Raw genomic sequence first — 20110 nt, forward strand, 5'->3', positions numbered from 1 at the left:
GGGGTGGACCTGTCCCTCCCCTCCAAATGCTGCAGGAGTTTCGGGGCAGAAGGCCGTTTCTAAGCCCTCTCTCCAGCAGCTCCTCCCTCGACCCGGCCCGCGAAGCCCCCAGTCTGCCTGCAGGGAGGGCTGGGGGGTCCCCGGCCCCACGGGGCGACAGTGGGGACTCGCAGGGAGGATCTGTTTGCACAAAGCGCCCCCCCCCTCCTCCCGCCCGCCGGCCCCCCCCGCCCCGGCCCACTGCGCGGCCCCCCTAGGGCACGCAGCCCCCCCCCCAACTCCCCACTCCCCAGATGCTCACAGCCCCTCCCCCGCCTGGAGCCCCCCCAGACCCTGTCCCCGGAGCCTGCAGAACCGCCCCCCCCCCCCGCCACAGCCCGGCTCCCCGGGCCCGCGGCCCCTCACACTCACGCTGCGCCGCCGCCTCGGTGCAGAGCCCGCCGCGCGGCCCGTTGGAATACCGTCCGCAACCAATCAGCGCGCGGCTCCACCGGACCGCCCGCGCGAGGCACGCCGGGAGTTGTAGTCCCCACCCGGGACCGCGCATGCGCACGGCGCCCCGGGGACCGCGCATGCGCACGGCGCCCCGGGGACCGCGCATGCGCACGGCGCCCCGGGGACCGCGCATGCGCACGGCGCCCCGGGGACCGCGCATGCGCACGGCGCCCCGGGGACCGCGCATGCGCACGGCGCCCCGGGGACCGCGCATGCGCACGGCGCCCCGGGGACCGCGCATGCGCACGGCTCGCAGCCCCTCCCCAGCGTTTGCAAGCACTTCCCAGCCCCAGGACCCCCGGAGCTCACGGCACCCGACCACACCATTTTCCAGCCCCCTGGGAGCCCCACTCTCAAGTCCCGCCAGGACCCACAGCCCCACTCCCCAGCTCCTTGGGGGACCTTGATCTCGATGGTCCGGGAGTCCTCCAGGTGTACTCTCTGGTCTGGACGTCCGTCTCTATGATCCGGCGTTCCTCCAGGAGTACTCTCTAGGCCGGACTTTGCTCTCTATGGTCCGGCAGTCCTCCGGGGGTACTCTCTAGGCCGGACTTTGCTCTCTATGGTCCGGCAGTCCTCCGGGCGTACTCTCTAGGCCGGACTTTGCTCTCTATGGTCCGGCAGTCCTCCGGCCGTACTCTCTAGGCCGGACTTTGCTCTCTATGGTCCGGCAGTCCTCCGGGCGTACTCTCTAGGCCGGACTCTGCTCTCTATGGTCCGGCAGTCCTCCAGGGGGTACTCTCTAGGCCGGACTCTGCTCTCTATGGTCCGGCAGTCCTCCAGGGGGTACTCTCTAGGCCGGACTCTGCTCTCTATGGTCCGGCAGTCCTCCGGGGGTACTCTCTAGGCCGGACTCTGCTCTCTATGGTCCGGCAGTCCTCCGGGCGTACTCTCTAGGCCGGACTTTGCTCTCTATGGTCCGGCAGTCCTCCAGGGGGTACTCTCTAGGCCGGACTCTGCTCTCTATGGTCCGGCAGTCCTCCAGGGGGTACTCTCTAGGCCGGACTCTGCTCTCTATGGTCCGGCAGTCCTCCAGGGGGTACTCTCTAGGCCGGACTCTGCTCTCTATGGTCCGGCAGTCCTCCAGGGGGTACTCTCTAGGCCGGACTTTGCTCTCTATGGTCCGGCAGTCCTCCGGGGGTACTCTCTGGTCCAGCTCCCGTCTCTATGGTCCGGCAGTCCTCCGGGGGTACTCTCTAGGCCGGACTTTGCTCTCTATGGTCCGGCAGTCCTCCAGGGGGTACTCTCTAGGCCGGACTCTGCTCTCTATGGTCCGGCAGTCCTCCAGGGGGTACTCTCTAGGCCGGACTCTGCTCTCTATGGTCCGGCAGTCCTCCAGGGGGTACTCTCTAGGCCGGACTTTGCTCTCTATGGTCCGGAAGTTCCCCACGTGCCCTCTCCGGTCCGGACGACCGTCTCGATGGTCCGGCAGTCCTCCAGCTGTACTCTCTAGGCCGCACATTTTCCTCTATGGTGCGGAAGTCCCCCAGGTACATTCTATGCGTCTGGACCTCCGTCTCTATGGTCCGGAAGTCCTCCAGGTGTACTCTCTGGCCCGGCAGTCCGCCATCTCTATGGTCCGGGAGTCCTCCAGCTATACTCTCTGGTCTGGACTGGGCTGGGCTCTATGGTCCGGAAGTCCTCCAGCCCCTCTCCCCGACCCCCTAGGGCTCGCAGCCCCCCCCGGGATGCACAGCCCCACTCCTCGGCCCCCTCGGGGGTCCGCAGCCCCCCCAGTCCCCCTCCCCAGATGCTCACAGGGGGAAAGGAACGGCTCGGCCTCAAGCTCTGCGGGCTGCCTGTGGCCCCTGCAGAGCCCACGATCCTCGGCAGCCCACACGCGGGGCGAAGCCCACAGCCCGAGAAGGAGTCACGGGGAGCCGCCGCTCCTGCCACAACCCTCCTTCCCAGCCTGCTGCTGGAGCACAAGGCACTTGAAAGCAGCAGGAAAGAACAAGGAGGGCCTCGCAAGATGGCAGGAATAACGCGGGCAGCCTAAAGCGTTTAGCCAGGCAGGGCTTGCCACTCACCTTGTGCCGTGGTCGAATCCCAGCCCGCAACTCAGCACCACACAACCGCTCACTCGCTGCCCCCTCAGCGGGAGGGGGGAGAGAATTGGAAGGGCAAAAGTGAAAAAACTCCACTTGTAAGGGAAAGGAGGGGGGGAAAAAAACCCCAAACAACAGAGAGAAAAACCCCAGACAGACAAGCGGTACAAACGAAAACAAGGGCTCGCCGCCAACCGCCCGATGCCCAGCCAGCCGCAGCCCAGCAGCGGCCCCCCCGCCAACCGCCCCCCGAGTTTTATTTCCTGACGTCATAGTGTCTGGAACATCCCCTGGGTCCGCCGGGGTCAGCTCTCCCAGCGGTGCCCCCTCCCAGGCCCTCGCGCACCCCCAGCCCGCTCGCCGGCAGGGCGGGGCGAGGGGCAGCACAGCCCCCGGCGCCGTGCAAGCGCTGCGCAGCGGGAACTCACGCAGCCCCGCGTCACCCACGCCGTTTTCAGCACAAACCCAAAACGCAGGAGGAGGGCGAGCGGGGTGGGAGCGGGGGGCGGGGGAGCGGGAGGGGGGTGCCAGAGTTTGGGCGGGGGGCAACGGGCAGGTTGGCGGGGCAGGCAGCACCCCAGGGGTCCGGGCCCCTCAAATGGCTGGTGTTTCACCCCAAAGCTTCCCCAAATCGGGGGGTTTTTTGCTTTTCTATAATATCAAAGCTGGGGTTTTTTCCTTTTCCAAAATATTCCACTTGGAGGTTTTTCAACGCTTTTTCACAACAAAAATTGGCGATTTTTGCTTTTTCGTTTTGTGCATGAAAATGGGGGTTTTTTTGCTTTCCGGCTGCCCAAATCCTGGTGGATTTGGCTTTCCCGGGAGCTCCAAGTTGGGTATTTTTCCCCAAAAAATGCGGGTTTTCTTTTTCCCCACCCCTTGCAGGCCCCAAATTAGGGGTTTTGTGGTGTTTTTATGCCGTGGCAGCAGGTCCCGCTCTGTGTGCACGGCCCTGCAGGGGAAAGTCCCTGTTGGGGGAACTGGCCCCCAATCAGGATGGGAAAAGGTGGAAAAGGAGAACAGGGAAGAGGCAGCTTTTGAAAGCGCTTTTGTATCTTCAATAGAGAGGTGTTTCGGGGGGGGGGGGGGTGAAGATTCTATAAACAGGGTTTCTTTGCATTTTACAAACCTTATCTATCATAGACGTTTACGCTTAACGTATTTACACATACCTCTCTCTCTATATTTAGTGAATATATTTATGTTTCACTTATACCCCCCTATTTCCCACTCATTATATATAATACCTGCTCAGACTAGATATCTGTCGACTTACATATTTTGACACTTAAATGTCTTTATAGACTTCTCTATTTAAACTTACATATATTTACACTTATCTCTTTATAGACTTAGATACCTATTTACACTTATAGATCATCTCTTAGATTACATACAATGCCTATTTAGGCTCTCTACATAACACGTAGTGAGTGTAGACAGCGGTATCTATTCAGACTTTTTTCTATTTTCAATTCCTTCATACATAAAATATATCATCCCTTTTGCATTTGGAAGTGCTTTCTTTTTTAATTTATATAGACGTGAGTTCTTTTTGTATTTTAAAACCCTATATACGTCTTCCGAATTTTTTTCTGCTCTAAAATCCTTTATATAATAGGGCAGGTATAGGTTCCTATTTTGAAATCCTTGTATACGTATAAAGGAATATTATTTTTCCATATATAGAACAAGGAGAGATTTTTCTCTATTTCGAGGCCTCACAGATAGATTTACAGTTTTTTAAAAATTTTTGAACCCCCCCAGGAATTATCAGGCATTTTGGGGCTGTGACCCCCTTTTTGGGGGGGGGGGGACGACCCCCCCTTCCCCACTCACCTGCTCCTCCACGGCATCATCAGCCCGCCGGTGATGTTGGGGTGCCCCAAATGACATCATCACCCCTCCAGGCCCCCAAACCCCCCTTTTTATTCAGCCCCCAAAAAGGCACAACAGGAGGGAAACGGCCCCAACCGGCGGCTCGTTACGTCAATAATGCCGTTGGCGTATGTACGCACGCACCCCCGCCAAAAAGGGGGGCTCCGCTAGAAAGATAAAGGAGGGGCAGCCCCCCCAAACGCTTGCAGCCCCCCCTTAGCCCCCGTCCCGCAGGCTGGCAGCCGGCCCCTTACCCTCAGCACGCCCAACGACCGGCAGGCAAACCCGGGCCGGGGGTCTCTCCTGAGCACCACGGGACGCTTACAGCGAGGCATCTGAAAAACAAAAATCCCAACGGATATTTCAGCACGTTAAAAAAACAGCACCGAAGGCAGCAGCGGAATTCGGTCAGGACAAGGGAGAGGGTAGCAGTCGAGCTAAAGGAGGATGCCAGGCAAACGGGTGTCCTGGTTTCGGCTGGGATAGGGTTAAATTTCTTCCTAGTGCTGTGTTTTGGATTTAGTAGGAGGAGAACGTTGATAACACCCTGATGTTTTCAGTTGTTGCTAAGTGCCCTCCTAGTCCAAGGACAGCTCCCGTGCCTACTGACTGAGCTAGGTACACAAGGTGGGAGGGAACACAGCCAGGACAGCCAGCCCAGCTGGCCAACGGGGTATTCCATACCATGTGACGTCATGCTCAGTATATGAAGGGTAGGCGTGATCCAGGAAGTACCGATCACTACTTGGTTATCGGTCAGCGCGGGTGGTGAGCAACTGCATTGTGCATCACTCATTTTGTATATTTTATCATTATCATCATTATTTTCCCTTTTTTTCCCTGTTCTATTAAACTGTCTTTACCTCAACCCACGAGTTTTTCCTCACTCTTACCCTTCCGATTCTCTCCCCGTCCCGCTGGGGGTGGGGGGAGTGAGTGAGCGGCTGCGTGGTATTTGGCTGCCTGCCGGGTTAAACCACGACAACGGGTCAGCTCGAAATACAACGCGGCCTTTAAAAGCTCGAGCGATTCGAACGCTTAAAATCCGCGTGAGGACTAATTGACGCGATTCTGAACGCGTCCTTCGTAGAGAAGTAAACGCTCTCGCTGGTGTCGGAAAACGCCCCGTCCCTTCCTTACAGCACCGCTGCCGGGAGATAACCCCGTGAGGCTGCAGGACAAGGGCGCGCCGTAATCAGCATCTACGCTCACGGATCCGCCGCCACAGCTCCAGCCCTTGCGCTGCTGCTGCTGCTGCTGCTGCGCATCTCGCTCGCTTGGCCGATAAAGCTGAAAGTGAAGCGTAAAACTTTGAAGAGTAAAATGAAAAAGAAAGAACAAATCTCAGCAATTCATTTTATGTAAACGTACGCGCACATTTTTAGCATACGTACAATGAGAAGGCTTATACCGTAAAAGTATTTCATTTTCCTTTTGCGTTAATTGAAATTGCGTAGCTGTGAATTCATGCCGTTAAATTATCTACCTCCAAACTACACAGCTATCGTTTGACCAGGGGTTTTGCGTGCGTTACGTGACTAGGAGCGGCGCCGAGACCGATGCTACCGAACTGCCGGGGAAAGGCGCCGTCGAAAGCGAGACAGAAATAAAGGACTTCAGAGCACTCTGCCAAAAGATCGGGAAAAAAGCCCGTAACGTTCAGTTGCCTCTCTTTTGAAACGTTTAGAGCAACTACCCAACTGCTTAAGCACACCTAATAAATTATACGCTACGGCTATTTGGCAGTTGCAGTTTAAACAACGCAAGTCAGTTTGGAAGTTATACAATTTTAACTTTCTTTTTAAAATTTCATTTACGATAGAAAAATCAGTGAGATAAGAGATCTCCCGTATGGTTTTACTCTTTTTTTGGGGGGGGGGGGGGGTGGGGGGGGGGTGGGGGGGGGCAGGCGGTGGGGAATATCAAATCCCCGGTGCTGCAATACATCAGGCTACCAAAAAGGACCGGCAGGTTTGCTAACGCTGTTGGCCGTAGCCGAGCGTGCGGAGGAACGCGTCTTTACGATCTCTCGACCGTTACACCCGAGAACCAAAGATCAGCCGTACGTCGACTATCGGAAGACGTACTGCGCTTGGGTCTGTGCAAGGAAATCGGCTTACCCCTTTTTTTTTTTTCCAGAGAGAGAGAGCGAAAAGTCTCCTTGCGGATGACTTCTACTGCCGAGCACGTCATCTCTGAAGATCCATTCTGATGGGAAGTTCGTAAAAGGCAACTCCTTTGAACGAGAAAGATTTCCATTCTGGAAAATCTCTTTCCAACCAAAGTCAAAATTACGCGCTGCAGGTTAAGGAAAAAGGACGCGATAGAAGCAGTAACTCACCAAAACCACATCAGGACTCTCTGTCGCTAGTTACGAGGCTGCTACCGCTTCTCGGGAAAGCCTGGAAAACGCACCGAAGCGACACCGATTTGTCCCGTGTTGTCCGCGCCTCTTCTTTGACCTTGATTGCTTTTAGCACAGATGCTAGCATCTCAGTAAGGTGTTCGAGTGCTCCTGTAAGGCATTTTAAACACTGACTGACTGAAAAAGCCTAAAGCTTTTATCGTGAAAACAAAGCCTCTTTCTCCCGAACATCCCAACTCTTACAAACGGTTCCTTTCCTCTTCTAGTCCAACGTTATTTTCACAGCACCCTTTCATAGCAAGCGCACAGAAACAGAAGACCGTGCTTGCAGGAAGAGAAAACAGACGGAGGGCAGCAAGCTTTGCATAGGCGTACCACGGTCCAGAACAGACCTCCTTTATTTTTAGTATTGGCGTTAAAATATTTCACATTAAAAAAATCACATAGAAGGAGAGCTGCCACGTTCCTCGTGTTAACTGTAAAGTCCGTGCTACAAGCACCTTAGGAAAAATGCAGACACGTATCACAGGCCTACCTTGTACTTGCAGACCACTACGGATCCTTTCCATCTGTCTCGTACTTTCACGGCAGTTGACGTTCTGCTGAGAGGAAAGGAAAAAAAAAACAAACAACGTTTAGCACAAAGCTTCTTTTGCCGCGAAGAGAACAACTGAGTGGAGGAGAAAGTATTTGGCATCGTCTTTGGTGCAGTTGTTGAGACAGGCCACTAGAACTTCTGCACGTTTTAGACAACCGTGCCTTTTTTTTGGCTCATCGGCAGCTTTAGTTTCGCTAGAACTCGCTTTCCTAGAGACGCGCAGGTGACGGGCACAGGTACCTACGTACGTTTTCTCAAGCCTAAGTAGAGCCGCGATTTCCTCACCCGATACGTCCCAAGTGGAGTATTTTTGTTAAAGAGTACGGCACCCCATCCGTCCTCGCAAACTCGCTGCGAAAGAGGAATCCTTTTTTCCAGGCCGTTTCTCCAAACAGTCGAGATCTTTGAAAACCGCAGTTGTTTTAAAACATTTGGAGCACGTTGCCAAACAACGCTTGGCAGTAAGACTTTGACGTGTTTGACGCACGCAAATCTGGGGTAACTCGCTACTTGCTTCCTGTTGTCGTTGTTCTTCCTTCAGAAATTCTACTTGTAGCCAAGTTATTCGCTACTGGTTCAAGCATTTACCTTCCAGCTATTACCAGCGCGTTTACACAGGCGAGGAACTAAATCGCTCTTCTAAAACTACCCGAGTGAAAATGACAGCCACGAAAGAGGAGCGACAGAGAAGGAAAGGAGAGGTCAGGCAGCAAGAGAGCTCTGCAGGCTGCCACCAGTCAACATCGCACTCTTAAGGAAAAACAAACAAACAAACAAACAAACAAAAAACCAAAGAAAAAAAACCCCAAAACACACAAACACAAAAACCAACAACAAAACAAAACTTTGACGTTGTACCTTTCTTTTCTTTTGGAGCTCGTCCCTGTCTCAGCTGATCGTCTCGACAGAGCACAAAGTGCAGATGATCCGTATCCCGATGACATCTGCACGCGATGAACACGTGTTCAGAAATAGTCCAGATCTGTAAGACTGGTGTCATTTGTGTGGTTCCAAGCATCATAACTCCATTTTACTGACCAATGCATTTGTGAGGAAACTAAGTAGCTTTTAAACGTAGCCTCTCCTTGGGGAGAAAAATGCGTTAGGGAGTGAAAAAAAGGATGATTCAGAGCTCCCAACCATGACGGAGCAGCGGGAAAACTAATGAAAGTGAAGACCAACAGCAGCAACGCGAAGCGGCATTTGGCTTCAATTCTGATCACGTACTTAAGCGGCTCTCCAAGTCTATACCTCCATCCTATGAACGACTAGCCCTTTTTTGGAAGGACCAACTTTTGTCCTTCAAAGTGCTAGATTGAAGACTCCACTGAACAGAACGTGGATTGAGCCACAGGACAACGTGCCATCGACGCTCTAATGAAAAAAAAATCACGTAAAAATCAAGTTGAAATATCAGCTTCCATCGTGTCTCATTCATTACGTTTCTAGTAGTGCCTGGGTGCTCCAAAATTCACTCTCCTGACACCACGTAGTACTACAAATTGAGTTACGCAGGTAAAAATAAAAGGCTCTTTCCAACCTGCCCGTAAAATCAGTACGAACAAACAGAAGAGAAACACTTGACCCTAAAGAAGGTCACAGGCAGCTCTTAATTTATCGTAGGCGAAAGCTCATTCTTTTCCCTGAAAGGAAAACGCTCGTAACTACCCAGGGACCGATGCGGGAACGAGGCACGCGCGCTCTGTTAACGGCAACTGTTCATCAGCTTTTCTGCACCGGCACAAATTTGCCTTTTCCCTGGGTTTGACGTGGAGCACCTGCAGCGTCCTTGAACGCGCCAATGTTTCTCCCCGCTCCCCCGGCCCCCCACGTGCCGTTACCTGAGCAGCAAGCGGCATCAGCCACGCAGGATTTTCTTCACGTGACGCAGAAGGTGACGCTGGGAAAAGAGGAGGCACAAAATAAACCTGTTTGTCACACCCAGCCAACGGTGAAAACCCAGGGAAGGATTCTGCCGTGCGGGGCCGGGCTGTGCACCCCCGGAGCTCCAGCCGGCCGGTTTCGCTCCCCTTTGCCGGGTACCGGGGAGACACCGCCGCCTCGTGCTGCCGCCTGCCCCCCGGGGAGAGCCGGGGGACCCCCACCTCACTTCAGCCCTCGGGAACGGGACCGGGAGAGACCCTCCACGCAAAGAGAGCGGATCCACGCGTGGCGTGGATTTAATCCCCGAGGGAAGAGGCCGGGCTCCCCGCTGGCAGAAGGACAACTCGCCTCCCTGCCGCTCGGAGCGCCTTGCCGGGGACAGCCCTGCCTGCGCCTGGCTGCTCTTCAGCCGTGCTGGGAGTGCAGTCTGGCCGACGGATGCTCCGGCAAACAGACACTGCAGCGAATCGCAGCTCCCGCTCGTTACAGCTGCTGGTAATTTTGCCTCTGGCTAAGGCATGCCCCAGACAGCGGACACCTCGTCTCGTTCCAGCTCCTGCTTGCTACGGTTCTGGCTAATCGAAGCTCCAGCTCTGCACCGTTGATTTCAGCTCCTTCTCCTTACAAGCTCCAGCTATTTGCAACAGCCTGGGCTTTTGACAAGGTCGTAAACCAACCGCCGTCAAAACTCGACTATTAGGATTAAATATCATAGTTGGACATTGTATAAGCATTAATGAGTTTGTACGACTAATTAGTTAATAACTATTCTAAGCAGTCGACAAGCAAGAGCTGGACTCGAAGAGGGCGTGCGGGGTCTGAAAAGCAGAGACCGCCTCTTCCCCCCAGAGACCACCGCAGACGTTGAGTTGGGCCTGGTGCATGCCGGCCTCCCGCACTTCGGGGTGCAGCAGGACCAGACCCGCCCCCCCCCCCGAGAGGGTCCACGCACCCTGCCCACCCCCTGCTTTCCCCTGCAGCCCCCAATGCCCTCCCACCCCCCCGCACAAACGGCCAAACCGGCTTCTGCTTTAGGCCCCCAAACCAGCTCACTTAGCGCCCATTTCTGAGCCCAAAAACCCAGCTGCTGCGCCTCTTCTCAAGTCCCAAAGGTGACCCCGGGGAGGGCAAGCGCTTGCGTGATGCTTCGGGCAGAAACGGGGCTGAAAGGTCCGATCCCGGTGCCGCGGGAGCAGAGGCGAGCTGGCTGGGACCAGCTTTTGCTCCTGGAACAACCCCAGGTCCCTGCTCCGAGGTCTTCCCCTTGGGGCCCTGGGGTGGACCTGTCCCTCCCCTTCAAATGCTGCAGGAGTTTCGGGGCAGAAGGCCGTTTCTAAGCCCTCTCTCCAGCAGCTCCTCCCTCGACCCGGCCCGCGAAGCCCCCAGTCTGCCTGCAGGGAGGGCTGGGGGGTCCCCGGCCCCACGGGGCGACAGTGGGGACTCGCAGGGAGGATCTGTTTGCACAAAGCGCCCCCCCCCTCCTCCCGCCCGCCGGCCCCCCCCGCCCCGGCCCACTGCGCGGCCCCCCTAGGGCACGCAGCCCCCCCCCCAACTCCCCACTCCCCAGATGCTCACAGCCCCTCCCCCGCCTGGAGCCCCCCCAGACCCTGTCCCCGGAGCCTGCAGAACCGCCCCCCCCCCGCCACAGCCCGGCTCCCCGGGCCCGCGGCCCCTCACACTCACGCTGCGCCGCCGCCTCGGTGCAGAGCCCGCCGCGCGGCCCGTTGGAATACCGTCCGCAACCAATCAGCGCGCGGCTCCACCGGACCGCCCGCGCGAGGCACGCCGGGAGTTGTAGTCCCCACCCGGGACCGCGCATGCGCACGGCGCCCCGGGGACCGCGCATGCGCACGGCGCCCCGGGGACCGCGCATGCGCACGGCGCCCCGGGGACCGCGCATGCGCACGGCGCCCCGGGGACCGCGCATGCGCACGGCGCCCCGGGGACCGCGCATGCGCACGGCTCGCAGCCCCTCCCCAGCGTTTGCAAGCACTTCCCAGCCCCAGGACCCCCGGAGCTCACGGCACCCGACCACACCATTTTCCAGCCCCCTGGGAGCCCCACTCTCAAGTCCCGCCAGGACCCACAGCCCCACTCCCCAGCTCCTTGGGGGACCTTGATCTCGATGGTCCGGGAGTCCTCCAGGTGTACTCTCTGGTCTGGACGTCCGTCTCTATGATCCGGCGTTCCTCCAGGAGTACTCTCTAGGCCGGACTTTGCTCTCTATGGTCCGGCAGTCCTCCGGGGGTACTCTCTAGGCCGGACTTTGCTCTCTATGGTCCGGCAGTCCTCCGGGCGTACTCTCTAGGCCGGACTTTGCTCTCTATGGTCCGGCAGTCCTCCGGGCGTACTCTCTAGGCCGGACTCTGCTCTCTATGGTCCGGCAGTCCTCCGGGGGTACTCTCTAGGCCGGACTCTGCTCTCTATGGTCCGGCAGTCCTCCAGGGGGTACTCTCTAGGCCGGACTCTGCTCTCTATGGTCCGGCAGTCCTCCAGGGGGTACTCTCTAGGCCGGACTCTGCTCTCTATGGTCCGGCAGTCCTCCAGGGGGTACTCTCTAGGCCGGACTTTGCTCTCTATGGTCCGGAAGTTCCCCACGTGCCCTCTCCGGTCCGGACGACCGTCTCGATGGTCCGGCAGTCCTCCAGCTGTACTCTCTAGGCCGCACATTTTCCTCTATGGTGCGGAAGTCCCCCAGGTACATTCTATGCGTCTGGACCTCCGTCTCTATGGTCCGGAAGTCCTCCAGGTGTACTCTCTGGCCCGGCAGTCCGCCATCTCTATGGTCCGGGAGTCCTCCAGCTATACTCTCTGGTCTGGACTGGGCTGGGCTCTATGGTCCGGAAGTCCTCCAGCCCCTCTCCCCGACCCCCTAGGGCTCGCAGCCCCCCCCGGGATGCACAGCCCCACTCCTCGGCCCCCTCGGGGGTCCGCAGCCCCCCCAGTCCCCCTCCCCAGATGCTCACAGGGGGAAAGGAACGGCTCGGCCTCAAGCTCTGCGGGCTGCCTGTGGCCCCTGCAGAGCCCACGATCCTCGGCAGCCCACACGCGGGGCGAAGCCCACAGCCCGAGAAGGAGTCACGGGGAGCCGCCGCTCCTGCCACAACCCTCCTTCCCAGCCTGCTGCTGGAGCACAAGGCACTTGAAAGCAGCAGGAAAGAACAAGGAGGGCCTCGCAAGATGGCAGGAATAACGCGGGCAGCCTAAAGCGTTTAGCCAGGCAGGGCTTGCCACTCACCTTGTGCCGTGGTCGAATCCCAGCCCGCAACTCAGCACCACACAACCGCTCACTCGCTGCCCCCTCAGCGGGAGGGGGGAGAGAATTGGAAGGGCAAAAGTGAAAAAACTCCACTTGTAAGGGAAAGGAGGGGGGGAAAAAAACCCCAAACAACAGAGAGAAAAACCCCAGACAGACAAGCGGTACAAACGAAAACAAGGGCTCGCCGCCAACCGCCCGATGCCCAGCCAGCCGCAGCCCAGCAGCGGCCCCCCCGCCAACCGCCCCCCGAGTTTTATTTCCTGACGTCATAGTGTCTGGAACATCCCCTGGGTCCGCCGGGGTCAGCTCTCCCAGCGGTGCCCCCTCCCAGGCCCTCGCGCACCCCCAGCCCGCTCGCCGGCAGGGCGGGGCGAGGGGCAGCACAGCCCCCGGCGCCGTGCAAGCGCTGCGCAGCGGGAACTCACGCAGCCCCGCGTCACCCACGCCGTTTTCAGCACAAACCCAAAACGCAGGAGGAGGGCGAGCGGGGTGGGAGCGGGGGGCGGGGGAGCGGGAGGGGGGTGCCAGAGTTTGGGCGGGGGGCAACGGGCAGGTTGGCGGGGCAGGCAGCACCCCAGGGGTCCGGGCCCCTCAAATGGCTGGTGTTTCACCCCAAAGCTTCCCCAAATCGGGGGGTTTTTTGCTTTTCTATAATATCAAAGCTGGGGTTTTTTCCTTTTCCAAAATATTCCACTTGGAGGTTTTTCAACGCTTTTTCACAACAAAAATTGGCGATTTTTGCTTTTTCGTTTTGTGCATGAAAATGGGGGTTTTTTTGCTTTCCGGCTGCCCAAATCCTGGTGGATTTGGCTTTCCCGGGAGCTCCAAGTTGGGTATTTTTCCCCAAAAAATGCGGGTTTTCTTTTTCCCCACCCCTTGCAGGCCCCAAATTAGGGGTTTTGTGGTGTTTTTATGCCGTGGCAGCAGGTCCCGCTCTGTGTGCACGGCCCTGCAGGGGAAAGTCCCTGTTGGGGGAACTGGCCCCCAATCAGGATGGGAAAAGGTGGAAAAGGAGAACAGGGAAGAGGCAGCTTTTGAAAGCGCTTTTGTATCTTCAATAGAGAGGTGTTTCGGGGGGGGGGGGGGTGAAGATTCTATAAACAGGGTTTCTTTGCATTTTACAAACCTTATCTATCATAGACGTTTACGCTTAACGTATTTACACATACCTCTATATGTATATTTAGTGAATATATTTATGTTTCACTTATACCCCCCTATTTCCCACTCATTATATATAATACCTGCTCAGACTAGATATCTGTCGACTTACATATTTTGACACTTAAATGTCTTTATAGACTTCTCTATTTAAACTTACATATATTTACACTTATCTCTTTATAGACTTAGATACCTATTTACACTTATAGATCATCTCTTAGATTACATACAATGCCTATTTAGGCTCTCTACATAACACGTAGTGAGTGTAGACAGCGGTATCTATTCAGACTTTTTTCTATTTTCAATTCCTTCATACATGAAATATATCATCCCTTTTGCATTTGGAAGTGCTTTCTTTTTTAATTTATATAGACGTGAGTTCTTTTTGTATTTTAAAACCCTATATACGTCTTCCGAATTTTTTTCTGCTCTAAAATCCTTTATATAATAGGGCAGGTATAGGTTCCTATTTTGAAATCCTTGTATACGTATAAAGGAATATTATTTTTCCATATATAGAACAAGGAGAGATTTTTCTCTATTTCGAGGCCTCACAGATAGATTTACAGTTTTTTAAAAATTTTTGAACCCCCCCAGGAATTATCAGGCATTTTGGGGCTGTGACCCCCTTTTTGGGGGGGGGGGGACGACCCCCCCTTCCCCACTCACCTGCTCCTCCACGGCATCATCAGCCCGCCGGTGATGTTGGGGTGCCCCAAATGACATCATCACCCCTCCAGGCCCCCAAACCCCCCTTTTTATTCAGCCCCCAAAAAGGCACAACAGGAGGGAAACGGCCCCAACCGGCGGCTCGTTACGTCAATAATGCCGTTGGCGTATGTACGCACGCACCCCCGCCAAAAAGGGGGGCTCCGCTAGAAAGATAAAGGAGGGGCAGCCCCCCCAAACGCTTGCAGCCCCCCCTTAGCCCCCGTCCCGCAGGCTGGCAGCCGGCCCCTTACCCTCAGCACGCCCAACGACCGGCAGGCAAACCCGGGCCGGGGGTCTCTCCTGAGCACCACGGGACGCTTACAGCGAGGCATCTGAAAAACAAAAATCCCAACGGATATTTCAGCACGTTAAAAAAACAGCACCGAAGGCAGCAGCGGAATTCGGTCAGGACAAGGGAGAGGGTAGCAGTCGAGCTAAAGGAGGATGCCAGGCAAACGGGTGTCCTGGTTTCGGCTGGGATAGGGTTAAATTTCTTCCTAGTACTGTGTTTTGGATTTAGTAGGAGGAGAACGTTGATAACACCCTGATGTTTTCAGTTGTTGCTAAGTGCCCTCCTAGTCCAAGGACAGCTCCCGTGCCTACTGACTGAGCTAGGTACACAAGGTGGGAGGGAACACAGCCAGGACAGCCAGCCCAGCTGGCCAACGGGGTATTCCATACCATGTGACGTCATGCTCAGTATATGAAGGGTAGGCGTGATCCAGGAAGTACCGATCACTACTTGGTTATCGGTCAGCGCGGGTGGTGAGCAACTGCATTGTGCATCACTCATTTTGTATATTTTATCATTATCATCATTATTTTCCCTTTTTTTCCCTGTTCTATTAAACTGTCTTTACCTCAACCCACGAGTTTTTCCTCACTCTTACCCTTCCGATTCTCTCCCCGTCCCGCTGGGGGTGGGGGGAGTGAGTGAGCGGCTGCGTGGTATTTGGCTGCCTGCCGGGTTAAACCACGACAACGGGTCAGCTCGAAATACAACGCGGCCTTTAAAAGCTCGAGCGATTCGAACGCTTAAAATCCGCGTGAGGACTAATTGACGCGATTCTGAACGCGTCCTTCGTAGAGAAGTAAACGCTCTCGCTGGTGTCGGAAAACGCCCCGTCCCTTCCTTACAGCACCGCTGCCGGGAGATAACCCCGTGAGGCTGCAGGACGAGGGCGCGCCGTAATCAGCATCTACGCTCACGGATCCGCCGCCACAGCTCCAGCCCTTGCGCTGCTGCTGCTGCTGCGCATCTCGCTCGCTTGGCCGATAAAGCTGAAAGTGAAGCGTAAAACTTTGAAGAGTAAAATGAAAAAGAAAGAACAAATCTCAGCAATTCATTTTATGTAAACGTACGCGCACATTTTTAGCATACGTACAATGAGAAGGCTTATACCGTAAAAGTATTTCATTTTCCTTTTGCGTTAATTGAAATTGCGTAGCTGTGAATTCATGCCGTTAAATTATCTACCTCCAAACTACACAGCTATCGTTTGACCAGGGGTTTTGCGTGCGTTACGTGACTAGGAGCGGCGCCGAGACCGATGCTACCGAACTGCCGGGGAAAGGCGCCGTCGAAAGCGAGACAGAAATAAAGGACTTCAGAGCACTCTGCCAAAAGATCGGGAAAAAAGCCCGTAACGTTCAGTTGCCTCTCTTTTGAAACGTTTAGAGCAACTACCCAACTGCTTAAGCACACCTAATAAATTATACGCTACGGCTATTTGGCAGTTGCAGTTTCAACAACGCAAGTCAGTTTGGAAGTTATACAATTTTAACTTTCTTTTTAAAATTTCATTTACGATAGAAAAATCAGTGAGATAAGAGATCTCCCGTATGGTTTTACTCTTTTTTTGGGGGGGGGGGGGTGGGGGGGGGTGGGGGGGGGCAGGCGGTGGGGAATATCAAATCCCCAGTGCTGCAATACATCAGGCTACCAAAAAGGACTGGCAGGTTTGCTAACGCTGTTGGCCGTAGCCGAGCGTGCGGAGGAACGCGTCTTTACGATCTCTCGACCGTTACACCCGAGAACCAAAGATCAGCCGTACGTCGACTATCGGAAGACGTACTGCGCTTGGGTCTGTGCAAGGAAATCGGCTTACCCCTTTTTTTTTTTTCCAGAGAGAGAGAGAGCGAAAAGTCTCCTTGCGGATGACTTCTACTGCCGAGCACGTCATCTCTGAAGATCCATTCTGATGGGAAGTTCGTAAAAGGCAACTCCTTTGAACGAGAAAGATTTCCATTCTGGAAAATCTCTTTCCAACCAAAGTCAAAATTACGCGCTGCAGGTTAAGGAAAAAGGACGCGATAGAAGCAGTAACTCACCAAAACCACATCAGGACTCTCTGTCGCTAGTTACGAGGCTGCTACCGCTTCTCGGGAAAGCCTGGAAAACGCACCGAAGCGACACCGATTTGTCCCGTGTTGTCCGCGCCTCTTCTTTGACCTTGATTGCTTTTAGCACAGATGCTAGCATCTCAGTAAGGTGTTCGAGTGCTCCTGTAAGGCATTTTAAACACTGACTGACTGAAAAAGCCTAAAGCTTTTATCGTGAAAACAAAGCCTCTTTCTCCCGAACATCCCAACTCTTACAAACGGTTCCTTTCCTCTTCTAGTCCAACGTTATTTTCACAGCACCCTTTCATAGCAAGCGCACAGAAACAGAAGACCGTGCTTGCAGGAAGAGAAAACAGACGGAGGGCAGCAAGCTTTGCATAGGCGTACCACGGTCCAGAACAGACCTCCTTTATTTTTAGTATTGGCGTTAAAATATTTCACATTAAAAAAATCACATAGAAGGAGAGCTGCCACGTTCCTCGTGTTAACTGTAAAGTCCGTGCTACAAGCACCTTAGGAAAAATGCAGACACGTATCACAGGCCTACCTTGTACTTGCAGACCACTACGGATCCTTTCCATCTGTCTCGTACTTTCACGGCAGTTGACGTTCTGCTGAGAGGAAAGGAAAAAAAAAACAAACAACGTTTAGCACAAAGCTTCTTTTGCCGCGAAGAGAACAACTGAGTGGAGGAGAAAGTATTTGGCATCGTCTTTGGTGCAGTTGTTGAGACAGGCCACTAGAACTTCTGCACGTTTTAGACAACCGTGCCTTTTTTTTGGCTCATCGGCAGCTTTAGTTTCGCTAGAACTCGCTTTCCTAGAGACGCGCAGGTGACGGGCACAGGTACCTACGTACGTTTTCTCAAGCCTAAGTAGAGCCGCGATTTCCTCACCCGATACGTCCCAAGTGGAGTATTTTTGTTAAAGAGTACGGCACCCCATCCGTCCTCGCAAACTCGCTGCGAAAGAGGAATCCTTTTTTCCAGGCCGTTTCTCCAAACAGTCGAGATCTTTGAAAACCGCAGTTGTTTTAAAACATTTGGAGCACGTTGCCAAACAACGCTTGGCAGTAAGACTTTGACGTGTTTGACGCACGCAAATCTGGGGTAACTCGCTACTTGCTTCCTGTTGTCGTTGTTCTTCCTTCAGAAATTCTACTTGTAGCCAAGTTATTCGCTACTGGTTCAAGCATTTACCTTCCAGCTATTACCAGCGCGTTTACACAGGCGAGGAACTAAATCGCTCTTCTAAAACTACCCGAGTGAAAATGACAGCCACGAAAGAGGAGCGACAGAGAAGGAAAGGAGAGGTCAGGCAGCAAGAGAGCTCTGCAGGCTGCCACCAGTCAACATCGCACTCTTAAGGAAAAACAAACAAACAAACAAACAAACAAAAAACCAAAGAAAAAAAACCCCAAAACACACAAACACAAAAACCAACAACAAAACAAAACTTTGACGTTGTACCTTTCTTTTCTTTTGGAGCTCGTCCCTGTCTCAGCTGATCGTCTCGACAGAGCACAAAGTGCAGATGATCCGTATCCCGATGACATCTGCACGCGATGAACACGTGTTCAGAAATAGTCCAGATCTGTAAGACTGGTGTCATTTGTGTGGTTCCAAGCATCATAACTCCATTTTACTGACCAATGCATTTGTGAGGAAACTAAGTAGCTTTTAAACGTAGCCTCTCCTTGGGGAGAAAAATGCGTTAGGGAGTGAAAAAAAGGATGATTCAGAGCTCCCAACCATGACGGAGCAGCGGGAAAACTAATGAAAGTGAAGACCAACAGCAGCAACGTGAAGCGGCATTTGGCTTCAATTCTGATCACGTACTTAAGCGGCTCTCCAAGTCTATACCTCCATCCTATGAACGACTAGCCCTTTTTTGGAAGGACCAACTTTTGTCCTTCAAAGTGCTAGATTGAAGACTCCACTGAACAGAACGTGGATTGAGCCACAGGACAACGTGCCATCGACGCTCTAATGAAAAAAAAATCACGTAAAAATCAAGTTGAAATATCAGCTTCCATCGTGTCTCATTCATTACGTTTCTAGTAGTGCCTGGGTGCTCCAAAATTCACTCTCCTGACACCACGTAGTACTACAAATTGAGTTACGCAGGTAAAAATAAAAGGCTCTTTCCAACCTGCCCGTAAAATCAGTACGAACAAACAGAAGAGAAACACTTGACCCTAAAGAAGGTCACAGGCAGCTCTTAATTTATCGTAGGCGAAAGCTCATTCTTTTCCCTGAAAGGAAAACGCTCGTAACTACCCAGGGACCGATGCGGGAACGAGGCACGCGCGCTCTGTTAACGGCAACTGTTCATCAGCTTTTCTGCACCGGCACAAATTTGCCTTTTCCCTGGGTTTGACGTGGAGCACCTGCAGCGTCCTTGAACGCGCCAATGTTTCTCCCCGCTCCCCCGGCCCCCCACGTGCCGTTACCTGAGCAGCAAGCGGCATCAGCCACGCAGGATTTTCTTCACGTGACGCAGAAGGTGACGCTGGGAAAAGAGGAGGCACAAAATGAACCTGTTTGTCACACCCAGCCAACGGTGAAAACCCAGGGAAGGATTCTGCCGTGCGGGGCCGGGCTGTGCACCCCCGGAGCTCCAGCCGGCCGGTTTCGCTCCCCTTTGCCGGGTACCGGGGAGACACCGCCGCCTCGTGCTGCCGCCTGCCCCCCGGGGAGAGCCGGGGGACCCCCACCTCACTTCAGCCCTCGGGAACGGGACCGGGAGAGACCCTCCACGCAAAGAGAGCGGATCCACGCGTGGCGTGGATTTAATCCCCGAGGGAAGAGGCCGGGCTCCCCGCTGGCAGAAGGACAACTCGCCTCCCTGCCGCTCGGAGCGCCTTGCCGGGGACAGCCCTGCCTGCGCCTGGCTGCTCTTCAGCCGTGCTGGGAGTGCAGTCTGGCCGACGGATGCTCCGGCAAACAGACACTGCAGCGAATCGCAGCTCCCGCTCGTTACAGCTGCTGGTAATTTTGCCTCTGGCTAAGGCATGCCCCAGACAGCGGACACCTCGTCTCGTTCCAGCTCCTGCTTGCTACGGTTCTGGCTAATCGAAGCTCCAGCTCTGCACCGTTGATTTCAGCTCCTTCTCCTTACAAGCTCCAGCTATTTGCAACAGCCTGGGCTTTTGACAAGGTCGTAAACCAACCGCCGTCAAAACTCGACTATTAGGATTAAATATCATAGTTGGACATTGTATAAGCATTAATGAGTTTGTACGACTAATTAGTTAATAACTATTCTAAGCAGTCGACAAGCAAGAGCTGGACTCGAAGAGGGCGTGCGGGGTCTGAAAAGCAGAGACCGCCTCTTCCCCCCAGAGACCACCGCAGACGTTGA

At 54.5% G+C, this 20110-nt stretch overlaps 2 long non-coding RNA genes across 2 annotated transcripts; both read right to left on the reverse strand.

The window, feature by feature from the left end:
• Positions 1 to 4936: 4936 nt before the first annotated feature.
• LOC142075105 (uncharacterized) lies at positions 4937 to 9205 on the reverse strand. Its single transcript, XR_012670779.1, has 5 exons — positions 8243 to 9205; positions 7322 to 7385; positions 6763 to 6936; positions 6542 to 6657; positions 4937 to 5711 (listed from the first exon to the last, which is right to left on the reverse strand). It is a non-coding gene; the product is annotated as an uncharacterized LOC142075105 (long non-coding RNA).
• A 7327-nt stretch (positions 9206 to 16532) lies between these two features.
• Positions 16533 to 19862, reverse strand: LOC142074728 (uncharacterized). The gene is made up of 5 exons (XR_012670681.1): positions 19200 to 19862; positions 18217 to 18732; positions 17296 to 17359; positions 16737 to 16910; positions 16533 to 16631 (listed from the first exon to the last, which is right to left on the reverse strand). It is a non-coding gene; the product is annotated as an uncharacterized LOC142074728 (long non-coding RNA).
• Between the last annotated feature and the right edge of the window lie 248 nt (positions 19863 to 20110).

Source organism: Calonectris borealis, chromosome W (genome assembly GCF_964195595.1).
Source record: "Calonectris borealis chromosome W, bCalBor7.hap1.2, whole genome shotgun sequence".
Taxonomy (NCBI): Eukaryota; Metazoa; Chordata; class Aves; order Procellariiformes; family Procellariidae; genus Calonectris; species Calonectris borealis.